The 17845-nt window shown below is 39.1% G+C and overlaps 1 long non-coding RNA gene across 1 annotated transcript in view; it reads right to left on the reverse strand.

The window, feature by feature from the left end:
• Positions 1–17577: 17577 nt before the first annotated feature.
• LOC136358130 (uncharacterized) overlaps positions 17578–17845 on the reverse strand; it is a 311359-nt gene continuing 311091 nt past the window's right edge. Inside the window, exon 2 of the long non-coding RNA XR_010743010.1 lies at positions 17578–17648. This is a non-coding gene — a long non-coding RNA (uncharacterized lncRNA). The remainder of the gene's footprint in view (positions 17649–17845) is intronic.

The following is a 17845-nucleotide window of genomic DNA, read 5'->3' on the forward strand; positions in this document are numbered from 1 at the left end:
CATGAATCCTCAAAAGGCAGAAACATGCACACAGGTAAGAGTAAAATATCACTATCATTAAAAAATACTTTTTAAGCGTTGCAAAATCTACTAACCACTTGCATTTAATGTAATTTCAGCCTTTACCTTTAGCTGTTTTCAGCTAAAGAAACAGTGTTAAGATCACTTCTCAAATAAGATTAGGGCTGGCAAATCCTTTGCTGACCATTTGAACGGGTCCAATATAAATTAAATCTTTCCAAAAGCCTCGGCAGACTCAAACTGAACAGAATCTTTGTGTATTTATTTAATAAAAAGAATCCTTGTATTTTCTCAGCTGTTGAGCCTGATGCTTGGTTACTTACTAAACATTGTACAGCACTTTTATGAGTTGCCTGTTGGACTTTACAACAATCCATAAGCTCCATTAGTCTCCACACACAGAGAACCAGCACAAAGTGATATAACTTAGCCTTTATTCTGGAATGATATACAATTATATAGCAAATTTTTGACACTGAGTTCTGAAATTTCCACACCTTTCTCCAACAACTTTTCCAGATTTTGTGAAAGTCTTCACTTTGGGTTTTTTTTTCTGTTGTTCCTTCACCCTTAAGGGTACTTGAAACAGGGACAAGGCAAAAAAAACCCGACAAACCACAACATAACAGAACAAGCAACATTAGAAGAGAAGATATACAAAAGGACAGTGTGACTGGTCACAGTTAAATACAAGTTTTTTGGTTTATAGAGCTAACTCAGGCCAGTACATCTGTCCTTATGTTCCCATAAAAAAACAGCAGGTCAAAGAACAGTAGCTGTAATAACATCACATTTTTATCCCCACAAGCAAAAGACATCCACAAATGCAAGATGGATTGGCTCTGTGCAGTTCCTGTTGCAGCTGTAATAAAGACACCCTCAAGACCAAGCACTGTGTATGCTCTGTCACGGCTGTGGGCAAGGGTGCAGGCTGAAATGTAGCCCAGAGAGTGTGTTCCTGCAATTTCCTGCTAGGTTAGGGAGCTGCCAGGGGCAGATGCACAAGGCTGTCCACCAGCTATCCCAGGCACTGAAGCCCTTGTGTGGACACTTGAAGATCTTGTGTGGACAGCTGCAGGTGGGAGGTGGAGTGGGGAGTGCTGCTGGTTGCCCTTGGGACTGCCTTTATTAGAGAGGAAAGATAAAGGCTCACAATCATGGCAGCTACAGGACTGTGATAACAGTCTCCTGAGGAGTGGAGAGCAGGCTATGAGCAGCTGGATACAACTAGAAAATGTACATGGCTCACCCAGCAATGATCTCTTGCTTTGGCACTTACACAAAAGAAGAAACCTTGCTAATAGTGTGTGAAGAGAAGAGGTTTTAATTTTCTCTTCTCACTCTGGATTTGTATCTGCTGTCCTGCAATGGATTGTTTCCTCCCCAAGGCAGTCAGCACATATGGATTCAACCAGCTCTCACATGCAGATTATCTCTCCTCTTTCTCCTATGCTGCAGCAGTGTGGGAGGGACAGGGCAGTGTCCCTGAGCTGGCTCACACGAGAGCTGTACACACCTTCAAGCATCTGCTCACAGAACTGGTCTTTAACACAAGGAGGCATCTCTTCTGTTTAAATCCAGCTCACCTTAGGGCCCACAGCTGTGCCCAAGTGAAGAAAGATTTGCCTGACGTGTTTAAAGCAGTGCTTGCACACTGAAAATCTCAACAAAATGTTACGGCTAGCAAGTTTTTACAACTTTTACCAGCAAACTCTTGTATATCTTGGCACAGGCACTAAAATCAGTTTGGGTAAACTTGAGAAATGAAAAATAAAAATCATAAATGAATCCTTGCTGGCACTACTTAACTGGACAAGATTATCCAAAGATTACCCAGTGAAAGATGGGGATTTAGATGTGTTGTTCTGAGCTGGAGGGTAATCTGGGTTAAATGTTATTTTGTGCATTCTCCATTTTCTAGCAGAAGAGGTTTTACTAAGGAGGCTTGGAGGACCTGTTAAAGGTTTTGGTATGCTTTCACATACCTTGTAAAATATAAATACTTTTATCTCAGACTTCTCCTCCTTTTATTTGCGTTTCTACATTAGTATGCCAATTACTCTAGTTTACTTTATCATTATCAAAGTTAGATCTTGTAAATATCTTAAAAAATTGGTCATCATCACATCCTGACTTCACCAGTATTTCATGAGAATATGAGGTGGTAAAATCTCACTCTTGCCTCATCTAGCCTTGTAATAATTGAACACATTAATTCTGTATAAGTTACCCTGTTAACAAAACCATAGGCTGCCTTGTATGTATACGGTCCTCCAGTGACTTCTGTCACCAACATATACTTCTGAAACAGCAGTTTTTCCTGGGCACTGAGCTTCTTATTGCTTGCCAAACTTTAAAATAAGCACAACCAGAAAAGTTTTTGAATGTTCAAGACGGCTTCCACATAACTGACCTCTTCTGATCTCTCTTCCCTGTGTGGTCTGGGAGTTGCAACCAACCTGACCACTGACCCTATTTGGGGGAAGAACAGAACTCACTGTTTTCTTTACCCAGGGCTCTTCTGAGTTAAGGCCAGTGCTTTTCTCATTATCTGGTCTTGACAGCTGAATGAGCTAACCCACACTGGGGTATGTTAAACCTGGCTGGCTGCCACATGCCCAGCAATGCTCTCTCAGTCCTCCTCTGCAGCAGGACAGGGTAAGAAAATAAGATGAAAAAGTTCATGGGGAGATTGCTTACCAGTTACTGTCATGGGTAAAACAGACTTGATTTGAGAAAGACTAATGTAATTTATTGGTAGAATTATGAAAATCAAAGAGAGAAACTAAAATATCTTCTCTCCATGAACTCCATTCTTCCCAGACTCAACTCCTTCATTCTTGATTCTTCTACCTTCTCCCCCTGTGAGCATTTGGATGGGGAATGGGAATTGCAGTCACTCCACGATGCCTTGTCTTTGTTTTTAATACCTCCTCACACTTTTCCCTTGTTCCAGTGTGGGGTCCCTGTCATGGTATCTGCTCCTTATGAACTGTTCCAATGTGACTCCTTCCCACAGGCTGCAGTTCTTGAAGAATTGCTCCAGAGTGCATTCTTTACAAGGGGTGTAGTCCTTCAGGAATGGATTGCTCTGGTGTGGGGCCCCCACAGGCCACAGATGCAGAAAACCTGCTCCTGTGTGGACTCCTCTCCAGAGGCCACAGTTTCTGCCAGGTCTCTGTTCTCCAGAGTCTGCAGCTTCCCTCAGAACACGTCCACTTGCTGCAGCATGGGGTATCCAGAGGCTGCAGTGTGGTACCTGCTCCACCATGGTGCTCACAGGCTGCAGGAGAACCTCTGCTCTGGGGCCTGGAGCAGCTCCTTTCTGGTGAGCTCAGCTGTGTCCTGTGCTGGGTCCATGGGTGCTGGATGGAAGTGTGTATCCAGCACAAGCTACTCTCTGTTTTTGTCTCACAGAGGCAACACCTGCAGTCCTCCAGCTGCCAAAATCTGCCAGGTAATCCCAATATGTCTCTTCTGAACCCTTGGGAATGAAAAAGTGAGCTGGTTAGGAGCCACAAAAGTGAGGAGAAACAGGATCCCCAGGAACAGCAGTTAATCTGCTCATTAAAACAAGCCTAGCCTGGAGATGAAGAACAGAACCTTTGAAACATCAGAGAATTAACATCCTGACTGGTTGCCATACTGGAAGTTTTGATGGAGTATTACTTGGCAACATCATTAGACAAGAGTGTCTCTTGGGAAGCCAAGTAGCCTGATCCCTGCCATAGGAAACAGCCTTTACTATCTGGAAGCTCAGAGGTTTCCATCTGTACCCATAACAGATGCTGAGAGGGCTGAGTGGAAGCCAGCATAGATTTGATGTGACTCATATGGCTAATGACAAGATAATCAGGTCTGGAGCTCTTTATCACTGCTCTGGACTCTGTGTTTATTCAAAAAGTGGTGGGGTTTGGACTTGTCCACCTTCTTCTCCAGACCTTTTACTCTCATTAAAAGCTCAGACTGTTTATCACTTATAATTTCTGTTTACTATCTATTTTTTTTTCTTTTCCCAAATCAAACAATTAATATATATATACATATAGTGTCTCTTATTTTGTCATACTTTTATCATGGATCTCTTTCTTCTTGTGATAAATGATCTCTTGTTGGCCTGAAGTGCTCTAAGGCTCTGGTAGCACCTATTCCTCCTCAGCCCAGGTGTTCTTTTTTGCCTCCTTCCTGCCCTCCCCTCCTGGTATGGAACCCACAGCCACTGGCAAGACTGGGCAGAGTTCTTTCAGCTGTGAGGTCTGAAGTTACCTCAGGTAACTCTGAGGTCTAAAGGTCTGAAGTTATACTTTCCAGAGCATATCCAAGGCACTCCTCAATCCAAGCAGACACCAGTAGGCTCTGCTGTAGCTGCTGTTGTGGCTTTAGTGGCACAGATGTTTCTGTTTCCAGTTTTGTACTCTGGCATGTGCTGAAGGAGCCTGCTAGCTGGGAGAGCTTGGGGCTGGTGAGCCAAGCAATCAGGCTGATGGAGTGTGGAATAACCCAGCCTCAGCCTCCCTAGGCTCCCCATGCACAACGACACAAACTACACCAGAGTGTGATTCAGAGCAACTTCATCTTCTTCTGAATGTCCAAAAATCAATTAATGCAAAACCAGCAAACCCTGGCAATTGCCTCTCCTTCTCCATTGACAGTAAATATCACTAATGTCGGTCCCTTTCTACCTTAAACACTACTTTAACAGGGAGTGGAAAGGTCAGAGTCAGATACAGTAGAGCTTGAGAGTTGAATAAAGGATAAGAAGAGACTTGCAAATAACATACCAAAGTTATTATGGAGGTGTGCATTAGCTGCAGAAAGTCACTAATAGCACAAATCAGTAACAGAAAAAAGCCTTGTAGACAGATTTTAGTATTCTTTTTTTACCCATCTTTATAAGTTGCTAATTCCCTGATCAGCAGAAAAGAGTAGCAAGGGAAAAGCAGAGAAGAAAGATATATTCTTGTTATCTGGATTGCATTTTTGCCTGGAGCTTTCTTCTTCTTTTCTTTTTTTTTTTTTTTTTCCTTTTTGTGGGACTGAGCAATGGGTGTTGAACTGCCAGCGAGAGTATTTTATTGCAATCCTGTGTATGTCATCACCCGGCTGCCAGTGGCATGTATACTCATAAGTCAAACAGAACTATCCAACCTGTTTGATTTACTATCACTGAATCAAATCTATTTTTGGGTTTCCATAACATAAAACATTTTGCTAGAGATGAATCCCCTGATTTGCATGTTGCTCTTGGGAACTATATCATTACTTTCCTTGATGGACTCATTTTGAAGTCTAGAAAGATGCAACTTGATTTTTTACTCTGTATTCAAGGTGATGCCTTGCTCTTTGTTATCTGACCTTTATATTAACTCTTCCCCTTGTCAGTCTCAGAGGCATTACTCATATTTGTGTCTGCTAGTGTAAGATTAAGTGGTTTTTGCTCAGTCAGGACAGTGAAAAGAGACTCTTAGAACACCTGGTGAATGTACCAGCAAACACCATGTTTCTGATTTTGGAGTTGTTGCCTTTTCTCAAGCTTGCTGCTGTGAACATGCTAGAAAATAAAATTGTATTTGTTCACTAACAGCTGTTCCAACTTATACTCGAAGATGAATATCCACTTGAATAAATACCTACAAAGTTGGTCACTTGTGAGGTAGGTTACCCATGGTACAAAGGTTGTTAACTTACTGTGATGTTTGTAGGAAATTCCAAATGTTTTGGGAACTGTTTACTGGAAATTTTGAGACATAAGGAAAATATTTAGTTTTTTAAAAAGAGTTTATAATCTAATTCTCTTTTAATACTCATAACCTATTGCTATCTGGGATGGTTGCCAAAGAAATGATTTATAACTTCTGAATTCAAGCAAGTAAACACTGAATATAATTTGACTTGGTAAATCCAACATTCTTGCTTGAGATATCAAAATAATTTAACTGGGTTTCTTGCATTATAAATGTTACAAGGGCTGCTGATTTTTCTCTTGCTCACAACATTATGAACCTGATATTCTTCACTCATATCAGTTGTATCACTTATTGAGGAAAATCCCAGTCTCAATGTGAATGAGAAAATACTGTCACTAAATGGGTCTCAGTGTCTGATTAATCCCGTCAGTACATCATTTGCTTTTAGCACCTTGTCAGGTTTTCCATGCTATGAGAATTTCCCCCAAACAAAATCAGCAGAATAAAGTAAAGACACTGGAGACTTGACTCAGTCCTCCACAAAAAATTCCCAGAGGAGTCTAGCCTGGTGCTTAACTAGTCCAGAGGGCAAAGGTCTTCTGCAGGTCTTGTATATTCTCTGTCAGTGTCAGGCAGGGGTGTCAGATACTCCAGGACCCCAAATCTGGAACATGTGTTTGGGAAAGTCACCCCCATATATTTACCTAGATTTAAACACCTAAACTGTATATGTCCAGTTGGTGGCTGAATCAAAGCATCAGTAAGAAAAGCCAAATGTCAATCTCAGGCATTTCCATGGGTCTATACATAGAAATGAGGGATAGTTTTGAAAGAGGCAGATTCCTAGGTCACTTTTGAGACACTGCCTGCAGGTGTCTGTTGCTAATATTGTTGAGATTTGTCATGTGAGGAAAAGGAATTCTTACCCTGGAATCATTTGTTAGCAGAAAGAGCTGGAACCCAAACCTTCATCTTTAGACAGTATTGTTTTAATATAACAGTGCATTTGTCAACAACAGTGAAATGAGCTCAGTGTCCACAAGTGCCTTACCTACTCCTGCACGGTCTTGTAGGTTTTTTTCTTATTAATATGGTACAGACAGATTCTGTGTTGGTTGGTACACAGATGTTGCCACTGGAAAGTAAGTATTGGACAGTGTGATTAATGAAGGCAGAGTCCTTTTACTGATACAGACTTAGCCTCATTTTCTCTGGGTTCAAAGCAGCTGAACAACTTGGAGTTTTCACACTGAAAGCTCCTACAGGACAGTGTTTAGTGGTGTTTCTTGAAGCTGTTAATCATGTTTCGTGTTTTCATCAGCAAGGTTAATTACACCTTGTGAGATTAGATGGAAACTTGTATCTCATCTTTCAATAGAATAGGAAGACGCATGTTTGGAGTTTAGCTGAGGGCAGTTTAACAAAAATTTTGTTGTGTTCTGTAAATATACTTGCATAAATCTGTCTGAAAAAATACCTTAAACTGAATGCAGTCCTCAGATTGCATTTCACACATGTGCATTGTATAATAACCTTTTTTCCTAAAGTTGCATCTTAGGGTTTTTTTTCAGATTTGTGTTGAAAGATGCTTTTTTTTATCTATGCATGAAATTTATTTAAGCTTTCCTCCACTTCCTTCTGTCCTCATTTGTTTTCTTTGATGACTGGAATGATTCCCTTTTAAGACCTTGTCTGCTGTTGAAATTACCTAGGATGGTAACTAAGAAAAATTCAGAAGCTGATAGGAATAGCCACAATTTGTGATAGTTTAAAGCAAGACTAAAACATGGCACTAAAAGTGTTAGAATTTTCAGAGGCAATTTAAGGCTGTCCATTTTTCTGTTTTGATAATTTTTGGCAGGGCTTCTGACACAGCTTTGCCAGGAAAGTCACTTTTCAATGCAGTGTTCTACCCTCACCTGAAAGGAATTTTGTCTAATGACAGAGCAGCACATGTAATCCCTTTCGACCTCTGACATACTGAAATGCAATGTAAAGCAACTTCATGTGAGCTTATGCTGCTAAAATAATCATATGCCTGAGATGGATTGGGATGTGTTAAACAGTTTTATGGTAGAAGAAAAACTAGTGATGGAATTCAATTAACTTTGTAGAGTACAAAGGAAAACAAGAGAAATGGATTTTAAGAATATGTTCTGGGAAAGTATTAGCTTATATAAAATGCAGAACACAAATGAAAAACTTTTCCACATGACTGAGAGCTAAACTTAATGAATACAGCTAATCAGAAGGATGATGTTTAATAGGAGTGATGTAGATGGATGAAACACATTTGGAAGGTACATAATTTTCTTGGTGCACCTGGGCATACAGAACTTAAATGGCTTAAAACTCCTCAGAGAACAATAGAGGAAGGTATAAGGAAGACTGAAGCAAGAATGAAGAAATAATTTATGCTTCTTGTTCCCAATGGAAGACAGGCAAGAAAGCTGTCAATGTTCCCTGAAGGAGAGAAGGAAAATGTGGGGGAATAAACCAGACTTGGAGGCAGGGAGAATAAAGCTTTGATGTTAAAGCCACAGAACTGCTCCAACTGTCCCTGAATTAATATTTTCTTCATTTTTTTAAAAAGAGAATTTTTTGAGTGAACACTAGGCAAAAGCAAATATCATGATAGGGACAAAATCTCAGAGTAACAATGTCATTGTGCACCAAATTATCAGAATTGTTGGGACTTTACAGCTCTGTAATGTATGGTGTTCATTTTGAATTAATTAAATTGAATAAAAAGTATTAATATGTTTAAAAATATCAGTTCGTTTGTTGATGTTAATTTCTTTCCTAAAACTGGATGCTGCTGAGTGGTTAAAGACTCTCAATCTGTTGGACTAATATGGAATTGTCAAAATACTCAGTATCAATGTAAACATGTTTGTGCAACAGATATTGAGTAACATCACCGTGTGGTTCTAGGGAATACTTTTAGCTTTGGCTAATCAATTTCATAAGAGACTTGTGACCTGTCTTGGGCTCCAGGGACAGTTTTTCAAATGAGTTCTGGCATAAAACATCACAGATGGGAATACAGATCTGCCAAAGGGTTTGATCAGGTTAAAATGAAAGGGGGAGGAAAAGAAGTACAATTTTCATTAGAATCCATCTATATTTAGCTGTGTAACTTAGGAGCCTCACTTCATGGTCAGTGGAGAGAAAAAGGGGGTCCTTAGGATGACTCAGGACTCCTGCAAGTCAAGGTCTTACCAATATTTTTCAGATACACTCTCTAGACATCTACTTCTCTCCATAGATATAACATTGGGAAATAGAGGCTATTAACTGAAGAACCTAAGATATATTATTTTTTAGACCTTCGCAAAAATCCTATTAATTTCTACTTTATACCTGCAGGGCTGTATCTTAGAATTTATTTATTTTAGTGCTTTGGTCACAAAAATAGCACCCTACACAGAAATGAATTTGAGGCAGAGATTTATTTTGACTTCAAAGTCCAAACTGATTTAACTCTTGTGAAATCAAAAGCCAGCTCATTAATTTGTTCCTGCTCCTCCATGCCCTATAGAGGAGGTAAAGTGAGTGAGTAGCTGTGAGTGCTCAGTTCCTGGCTGGGATCAACCCACCACAATGGTCTAAACTGGGCTGGAGAGGCAGAAGTAAAGATTGGTGTGAGGCTCTCTTCTTTATAATTTGACATAAAATAGAAACTTCAGAATTGAAATAGCTGTCAATATTCTATCCAGTTAACCTGAAGAAAAAAATTTGAATGTTGTATTGCTGAATGACATGATTCTGTCTCTGCAGAGATGTCACCCCAAAATTCCCTTGTGATCAAAAGAGTCAGAGAAATGAGTGCTATGGAGAACTTGGAAGACAGCTATAAATTCTTATGGATGGATATCATATATCTAATTTTTAATTATTGTTATAATATTGCTTATAAAATTATATGGGAAAATATTGTCAGGAATGGACAGGGCATTTATCTGGGAGATTGTGTTTCAGATTCATGTACTACCATTTGGTGGCTTTCCAAAGATGACACTGCAAGGTGCTCTTTTTAAAAGTTCCCAGCTTGCAACCTCTAAAAGTCTGCTGATTCAAGGTGGAACACAAGTCTTTGAAATAGATAAATAGGCTCTGATCTCTTGACTTTTATGGGAAGATGCTGGGAGCCATTCAGTTGCTTTGTAGCAGGAGTCTGTCTCTGGAGTAGCAACTCAGACTTTTGAACAGAGAGCTTCTGTCCATATAATATAGAGATCTTCTCGAAGCAGCAAATAAGCAAATTTTCCCTGTGTAAAAATATATGGCTTTAAATGCCTTCAAGGGCATGGCTTGTTTGTAGGCAAAACACACTGAGGGATTTATAACACAAGCTATATACCCAAAGTGTTTGTATTCACCTGTCATTCTCTACTGCTAAGATAATAGAAGATAACTGAGTTCAGCATGATTTGGAGAGAGACAAACCAGCAGAAAGGCATCTTGCTTCATGAAGCCTGGGGTACAATGTGCATTTCAACCAAATGCTTTACAGGCCATAGCAGAGCAGGTGACAAGCAGGTCTGGTTCACCTTCAATTTTTTCTCATATATTGTTGCATGATTTTTACCATCAGTTGAAATAATTTAAGAGCCTTTATAATCCCACAGACATTGGTCTGGTTTCTTCTGATAAGATCAAATACTAAAGGAAAGCAAGCTGTGCCTGCCAGAGGGAGAAAGTGGTGATGGATTCCAACATTTTTTATGCAGTCCTCAATGTACACAAGGTCCTGCTGCTCTGAACAAAGCCAAAAAGCAAACATCAGGCAGCAATACCTCCTCTCAGTGAAATTCCAGGCACTGTGCAAGCCAAAGAATTCTATTTCTTATTTTCAGGAAGCATACCCTGCTCCCTGGTCAACATTGCTGACTTACCCTAGATCCTTGCTGTGCTGCTGGTGCCTGCTTTCAGTGCACTTCACTGAGTAAGCAGGGCTCAGTATCTTCTTTTTCACCAGTTTCCCAATACAGCTTTTCTGCCCACCACATTTAAGACTGCAGGCCTAATTTTGAATGAGCCAGAATTGCTGTGTGATGTTTTCCACTATTTTTTCTTTTCCACAGAGCGACTGGAGTGTTTCTTACAAACCATCAGTGGTGTTCTGCTTAACAACAGGTACAGGAGGGTAAGAACAAAGGAAAAAGTTGGTCTAAATTCAGGTAATTCTCCAAACAATATCATGTTAGATTGTATAGTAATTTAAGAAGAGCAGTTATCTGGACTATTTGCCTTTGTAAATACTCTGTATTAGTCAGCAGATGGCATTCATTGTACATTTACTCTTCGACCAATATTACCACAACTACTTTAAAGCACAAAGCATATGGTTTCCTCAAAGAGACACATTATTTCCTCATTTGCAGTTCAGTGTTAATTGCAAACTATTTAGTGACAAAGAAGGTAATTTTTCATCCCTATTTACTCCAAGTAACAGATTAAATAGAGTCTACCATTGTGCAAAATGTAAATAAGACCCCTGACACTAAAGGGGTATCCAGGGTATACAAGCTAATGGAAGGTCACACATTGGCTTTTGGCAGGAAACTCCACAGCTGAAACATTTTGGATAAGACTACGTTGAGAGGTTCCAGCAAAGTGCCCAAAAGGGAAAATATCTTTTTTCTCCCCTCAACAGTAGTTCAGATAGCAAAAAACTCACTTTAAATCGTTTAAAAACAAATTTTTGCATTTTCAGTGTTAGTGCAGGCCACCCTGGCATGTGATATCACACCCCAACCTCACAAAATTGCTGATATCTGCACAGCCTGCCCTTTCTGTATCTCTGGGGACGAGTCTGGCTGTTCCACACAACCCTGATGCACACATTGTTCTCTGGCATGCCTTGAACCTATGCTCATACCCATCTGTCTAGATGGCATAATGCCTGCTGCTCATAAGGTGTCATATCAGTTTTGATAGTGCATAAGTGCCAATTAAAGATTGCTTTGCAGCTAGAGTGTAGAATGTGAAAAGCATAATTTTCCTTTACAAGGGGAATTTCCTAGTGGAAAACAACAATAAAATGAAGCCTATGTTCCTCAGCCCTTTTGATTAGTTACTAATAGAATTTTGGAGGCACAAAGAGCAAAATTAGCACAACGGGAAATTCTCACCTGTTTTCACTCATTTAATGAATGAATTTATGATACTTTATAGTTTTATTTCTCAAAGATATCTTTGAATACAGAAGTAATTTTATGAGTGATAACTTGATAGATTAATACTAACCATTAAGTACACACACATGTACATATATATTTGCTTACACATACAATTTATTTCCCTTTTTCCTAACCCCAGATATTTCATATGAAAATCCCACTTTAAATAGTCATGAGCAAATCGAGTATGTTCCTGATGCAGAGTCTTGAGACTGTACATGCTTTCAACCCATTCACCAAATTCTGCACTTGTGGAAAAGGTTTTACTCAAACAGCCTTCACCAGGAATGTATCCATTTAAGGTAGGAGCATATGCATTCTAACACCTTTTCCTCATCCTCATTTTTCTTCTTCTAACTGTTGTTTGTGACCTTCCTCAGACAGAATTATAAATGTACCTGCTTAACAGAGGACAAACTCATCTACTTTTTCTTTTACCACGTCTCACAAAGAAGTCTGAAGTGCAATAGGATTTAGTTATTGTAGTCTGTAATCCTCTATTAGGTCTCAGTGTAACAATGAGGAGATAAAGCACTGTCCTAAATGGTAGTACCTGCTACACATGTCAGTAACCCATACCCACAGGGATGTCACTACAACATCTAGATGCCAAACACCCTGGGTTCTGGCAGGATGGTCTTAGAATGCACAGGAGCCAGTTGGCAGTGCATTTGGGAGTCAAGCTTGATGAGCCTGGATGCCACACAGGCACATGCTTTACTTTCATAAAATTATTTCACAATGCAAAAACACCATGGTATTGCATAGGAGAGTTCCTCCATCCTAGCAGGAGAAAATTCTTCTCCTTCACATAGAGGAAACAGGTGAAGAAGCTCACATGAGCCCAGGGAGGCACACATGAAAATGGTTATATTAATGATTTTCTCTGAGGAACTAGATATTTGGCATCTGGGTAAAAGTCACCAAATCACTTGGTGTTTTTTTTAGAAATTGGCAATACTTTAAGATAGCTTAGTTAGCAGCTATTCTTGTCCTGTACTTCCAAAGAATTTTGCTAATGTCCATGTGAAATTTCTAATCCATAATTATAGGAAATGTTTTTGCACTAAGCAAAATACAGAAACATTTCAACAGGTGTATGTCTAAAAGGGTCTTTCTTAACCTGTAGGAGGTAATCTCAGAGCTTTGATGGTGACCTGTGCTTTTTTTCTGAACCAAAATAGGAAATGATTTTTATCTGAATATGCCTGACATCCAGGATATATGTACTGTATGGTACTGACATATCCCAGGTGAGGATATATGGAGTATTTCAGGTCACCTACTCCAATGTATTTCAGAGCTATTCAGTGAGCCATGGAAACTCAGTCAGCATGATCACCAGTTGTTGATATTCCCCATCACAAACAATAATTACAGCACTCACTGCTACGACCACTTGGAAAATGCCATCCGTGGTAGGGACATCCATGTTGTCCAGGGGTAATGCCACTGTCTGTTTATTTATGCAAAACTCCTGGTTTCAGCCTGCAGATCCAGGCTAGTCCTTTCTTTATTGTCATTATAAATTTGAAATTATTGTCTCTGGAAGTCAATTCCTTCCACAGAGGCCATAAGGTGAGATGTGTCTTTATGGTTTGTAATTACAGGGGATAGGAAATGGAACAAATAAAGCCACAAGCATCAATGGCTATCAGTTGAGACAGGGGAATTTTTGTCTCCAAAACCAGTTTTAAGCTCTGCAGGTTCCAAGAACATTAGTTATGACAGAAACAGAAAAGAGCCATCTGGTCCAATTTGTCTGCATGTTTGTGCTGTTCTGAATCCCAGCTCTTAGTTTATCCTCCAAATTCCTTATTTTCCTTTCCTTTCACAGATATGATTTGATATTTGTCACAGACTGTACAACCTTTTTGCTTTCATTGTTATCCTGGATAATTTTGAATTTTTTTGTCTGACCTCTGTGCCACTCTCTTCTACTGTATTCCAAGTATGTTTTGCTTTTGGTTCTTACATTTTAGTTAGCATTCTGCAAATATTTTAGCACAACTGAACTACCTTAATATGTATTATCACTTAGTCTGGCCTAAGCTTTTACAAGCTTCTGTGGTTTGGTCTTTCAGCCCAATCTAATTTTTGTAACTGCAACTCAAAAGCCTTTTTTTGAACTGTACAATTTATTTGGTTATATTATTTTTATTCCAGCTTGCTGTTATTGTATTATAAAGATCAGTACTGTCACTATATTCAGAAAGACCACCTCTGAATTGGAGCTAGGAATATCTCGGTATTACCAGATAACAATGTATTTACAGCTACAGTCTCTCTTTCACTCACATTCCTCTCATTAACTTGACACAAAATCCATTGTTTCAGAAGGTCTGGATGCAAGCCTGGCTCTGGCACTGTGATAGAAATGTCTGAAATTCTGAGCCTTTGAATTTCTGAAGCAATTGGATTCCAGAAATACATACTTGAAGGACATCAGACTACAAACAGCTGAGTGTTATGGGAATATTTCCTTTAATAAGGTGATGGGTGATAGAATCACAGAATATTCTGGGTTGGAAGGATTGAGTCCAACTCCTGGCCCTATACAGGACACTCCAAGCATCACACATGTGCCTGAAAGCATTTTCCAAATGCTTCTTGAGCTTTGTCAGGCTGGTGCTGTGACCACTTCCCTGTTCCAGAGCCTGTTCCAGTGCCCAGCCACCCTCTGGTTGAAGAACCTTTTCCTGATACCCAACCTAAACCTCCTCTGACACAACTTCAGGCCATTTGCTTGGGTCTGTCACTGTCACCACGGAGCAGAGATCAGTTCCTGCCTCTCCTCTTCACCTGACGAGGAAGTTGTAACTGCGGTGAGGTCTGTCCTCAGTCCTCTCCAGGCTGAACAGACCAAGTGACCTGAGCTGCTCTTCACACAGTTTCCCCTCAAGGCCCTTCAGTATCTTTGTTGCCTTTTTTTTGGATACTCTTTACAGCTGAATATTTTTCTTACATTGTGTTGCCCAAAACTGTGGACAATACTCCAAGTGAGGCTGCCCCAGTGCAGAGCAGAGCTGGACAGTCCTCTCCCAGGTGTGGCCATGGTGTTATTCTGTTGATTGGGCTGGAAGCTCATCCACCTTTAGAAGAAAAATCATCACTCAAGTTGGATGTGTTGAACATCAGAAAAGTGCCACGAAGACTGGCTACTTTTCATAATTTTTCTGGTGTTGAGCAAAGGATTTTGATGATATGTGGATGAACACCTTTAGCCAAGAGATGAGGAAGGGACAGAATTTAGGTAGCATCATCAACATTTCCAATTTATTTGAGTTTTAAATTGATAGTTTCTTCTCTATCCTTATGTTTACTAAAAGTTTAAAGAATGACTAATTCACTAGAGGATGGATGCAACTCTGACCAGTTTGTGGTTAAGACATTATGTGGAAAGCTGGAATACCAAGCTTTGTTCAAGCTCCACCAGAAGCTGAGTGGTTCAGTGAATCCCTTTCCTCCTCTATGTCTCAGTTTTTCAATCTGTAGAAATAAGACATGTACCACCTTTTATTGTTGCTGTCTAGTCTTTCCTTCCTGATATGTGAACAACCATCTCTTGACTAAAGGTGCTGTTTAAGTGTTGCCAGGGTTTTGTCCTGCCAAAGGGAAGACATCCACAGTGCTTATTAATAAAATCCTCACATAAATTGATTTTAGACTGCTAGAGCATCCAGTGAGAGCCATGTCACATATTTTTAAGGTCATTAGTAGACTTTGCAGTGTACAAAAAGTCAGTGAGTGGCCAGTCCAGATGAATTTTGCACAGCAGGGCTGAGGTTATTATGAGGTGCCTGTTTCCTCGGGATCTAGTGTTTCTTTTGATGCTTTGGAAGAGATTGTTCTGCATCCTATCAGTTTTCTCTACACCAGTATAACAAAGCTGTAAATAATTCCTTTGAGTCCCAGACATTCAGAGCAGAAGAAAACAAATATGTTCTGATTTGATTTGGTTAATTTCTCCAGTAATATTGCCTTTATGTGTGAAATTTCTTTTTTAAAAGCAAAAATGAGGCTGCAAAAATGTCTTTAAGAGAAGAGCACATGCAATTTCACCCCTTATTGTGCTAATGAGCCTCTCTGCAGTCAACACACTGAATGTTTTCTGCAAGAGGCCAGCAACATCAATATTAGAATAAAATACACTGACCTACTTCACTACAAAAAGAGTAAGTAAAGTGTAATTTATCATTTAGAGGCTTTTCTATATAGAGGGAGCTGAAGTTATTGTTTCAGTGAAAATTCACCATGACAATAATCCAATTACTGATGTCTGTGATCTGCTATAAAAGAAAAATGCTCTTGATGGCAGCAGAATTCTAGTCATAGCCATGTAACTCATGTCAGCACTCCAATTAACTATTTTGTGCCATGTCTCTGCAACGTGTAGGATGCTGAACAAGCTTCAGCAAGCTACATATCAACTGTGAGAGTTCTTGCACTGTTTTTATTTATTTATTTATTTACTTTTTAATTAAGATAACCCATTGACAACTAAAAGGTAATGGAACTGGATGAAATCACATCAAAATCTTGTTACTTTGAGGATGGTAAAGATGACAGCCTCTAGTGGAACTGTTTTTTTTTCTGTTACTCTGGACACTCTCTCATCTATGAATTTCAACTAAACCATCTCAATGAAAGGAATGGAATGATATCATATAAAAATTAATTTATGCTCTTGTTTATGTGAGCAAAGTAGGTAGAAGAAAAGTGAGCTTCATATGAGTTCCCCTTGTCAAGAATTATGTGCTTTTTTTTCTTTTGGATTCCTTTCTTATTTTTTTTTCTGTATATTTCCACTTTCCTGCTGTGAATCAAGAACTCATTTCTTATCAAATTCATATTGAAGATGTGGAAGAGATTGCATAAAGACAGATAAAGACAAGGAAGAACTCAGATCCAGTATGAAAACAAGATAATAGTAACATTTTCAGAACTACTTCTCAGAAAAAAAAAAAGTCAGTAAGAATAAAAAGAAATTAATTATTGTTGGCTCATTCTAAAGGTGTCTCTGAACAGAAAAAAAAGCTTTATTCAGACCATAGAGGTTTAGGAGTAAACCTGAAGAGCCAAAAGTAAGTGGCAATTTAAAATGAAATTTTTTCAAAACCACTTAACTCACTCATCATTCTCAAGCATCCTGCAAATTGTAATTTATTATTCTTTATGGTATATAACTACAAGGCTGAAAAACTCTTGCTTCTGCTTTACAAATAAGTAATTGAAAACAAGCACTTTGAAAATCTTGGTTACATCAAGTGGTGTCAGAGAAAAATAATTTAACTCAAGAATGATCTTGCAGAGAAGCAAAAAATATATTTCAAATAATATTTTCAGTAAACTGAGAAAAGCCTGGGAATAAATAATAGATAACTATAGTCTGAAAAGTTGACTTAGTGAAGGCTGGATGTGTGAAACATATTCTATACCATTCTTTTTGGAGGTGCATAAGCAGGCTAGAGTAATTGTCAGTCAAAACCTGTCTTTTTGAGGGAAAATTATATGCATGGCCTATGGACAGAGGGAAATGTCGCTGGTAGTTTTGGAGAGACTTGTGCATGAAAAGAAACCTGAGGGACTGTGAAAACCATAAGTAGAGTCCAAGAACAGATGTGGGCACAAGTGCCTCTTCACAGTACTGGCACCCCCACTCATCTGAATGACTCCATGGATGATTTCTTGTTTTTTTTTTTTTTTTTTTTTTTTTTTTTTTTTTTTTTTTTTTTTTTTTTTTTTTTTTTTTTTTCTCAACCTGTTCCATGTTAGGAGGGCTCAGGGCTGTGTGCTACAGAGACGTTGCACAAAATTATGAATCCCATGACAGCACTGGGCTGCTATTTTCACTTCTGGTAACCAATGAGAACAGCTACTGTGATTCCAAACGTGCCCCTGTTAATCAACACACACTAGTTGGTAGTCATCAACATCCCAGTGATGTTTCCT

Source organism: Sylvia atricapilla, chromosome 2, assembly GCF_009819655.1.
Source record: "Sylvia atricapilla isolate bSylAtr1 chromosome 2, bSylAtr1.pri, whole genome shotgun sequence".
NCBI classification, from domain to species: domain Eukaryota; kingdom Metazoa; phylum Chordata; class Aves; order Passeriformes; family Sylviidae; genus Sylvia; species Sylvia atricapilla.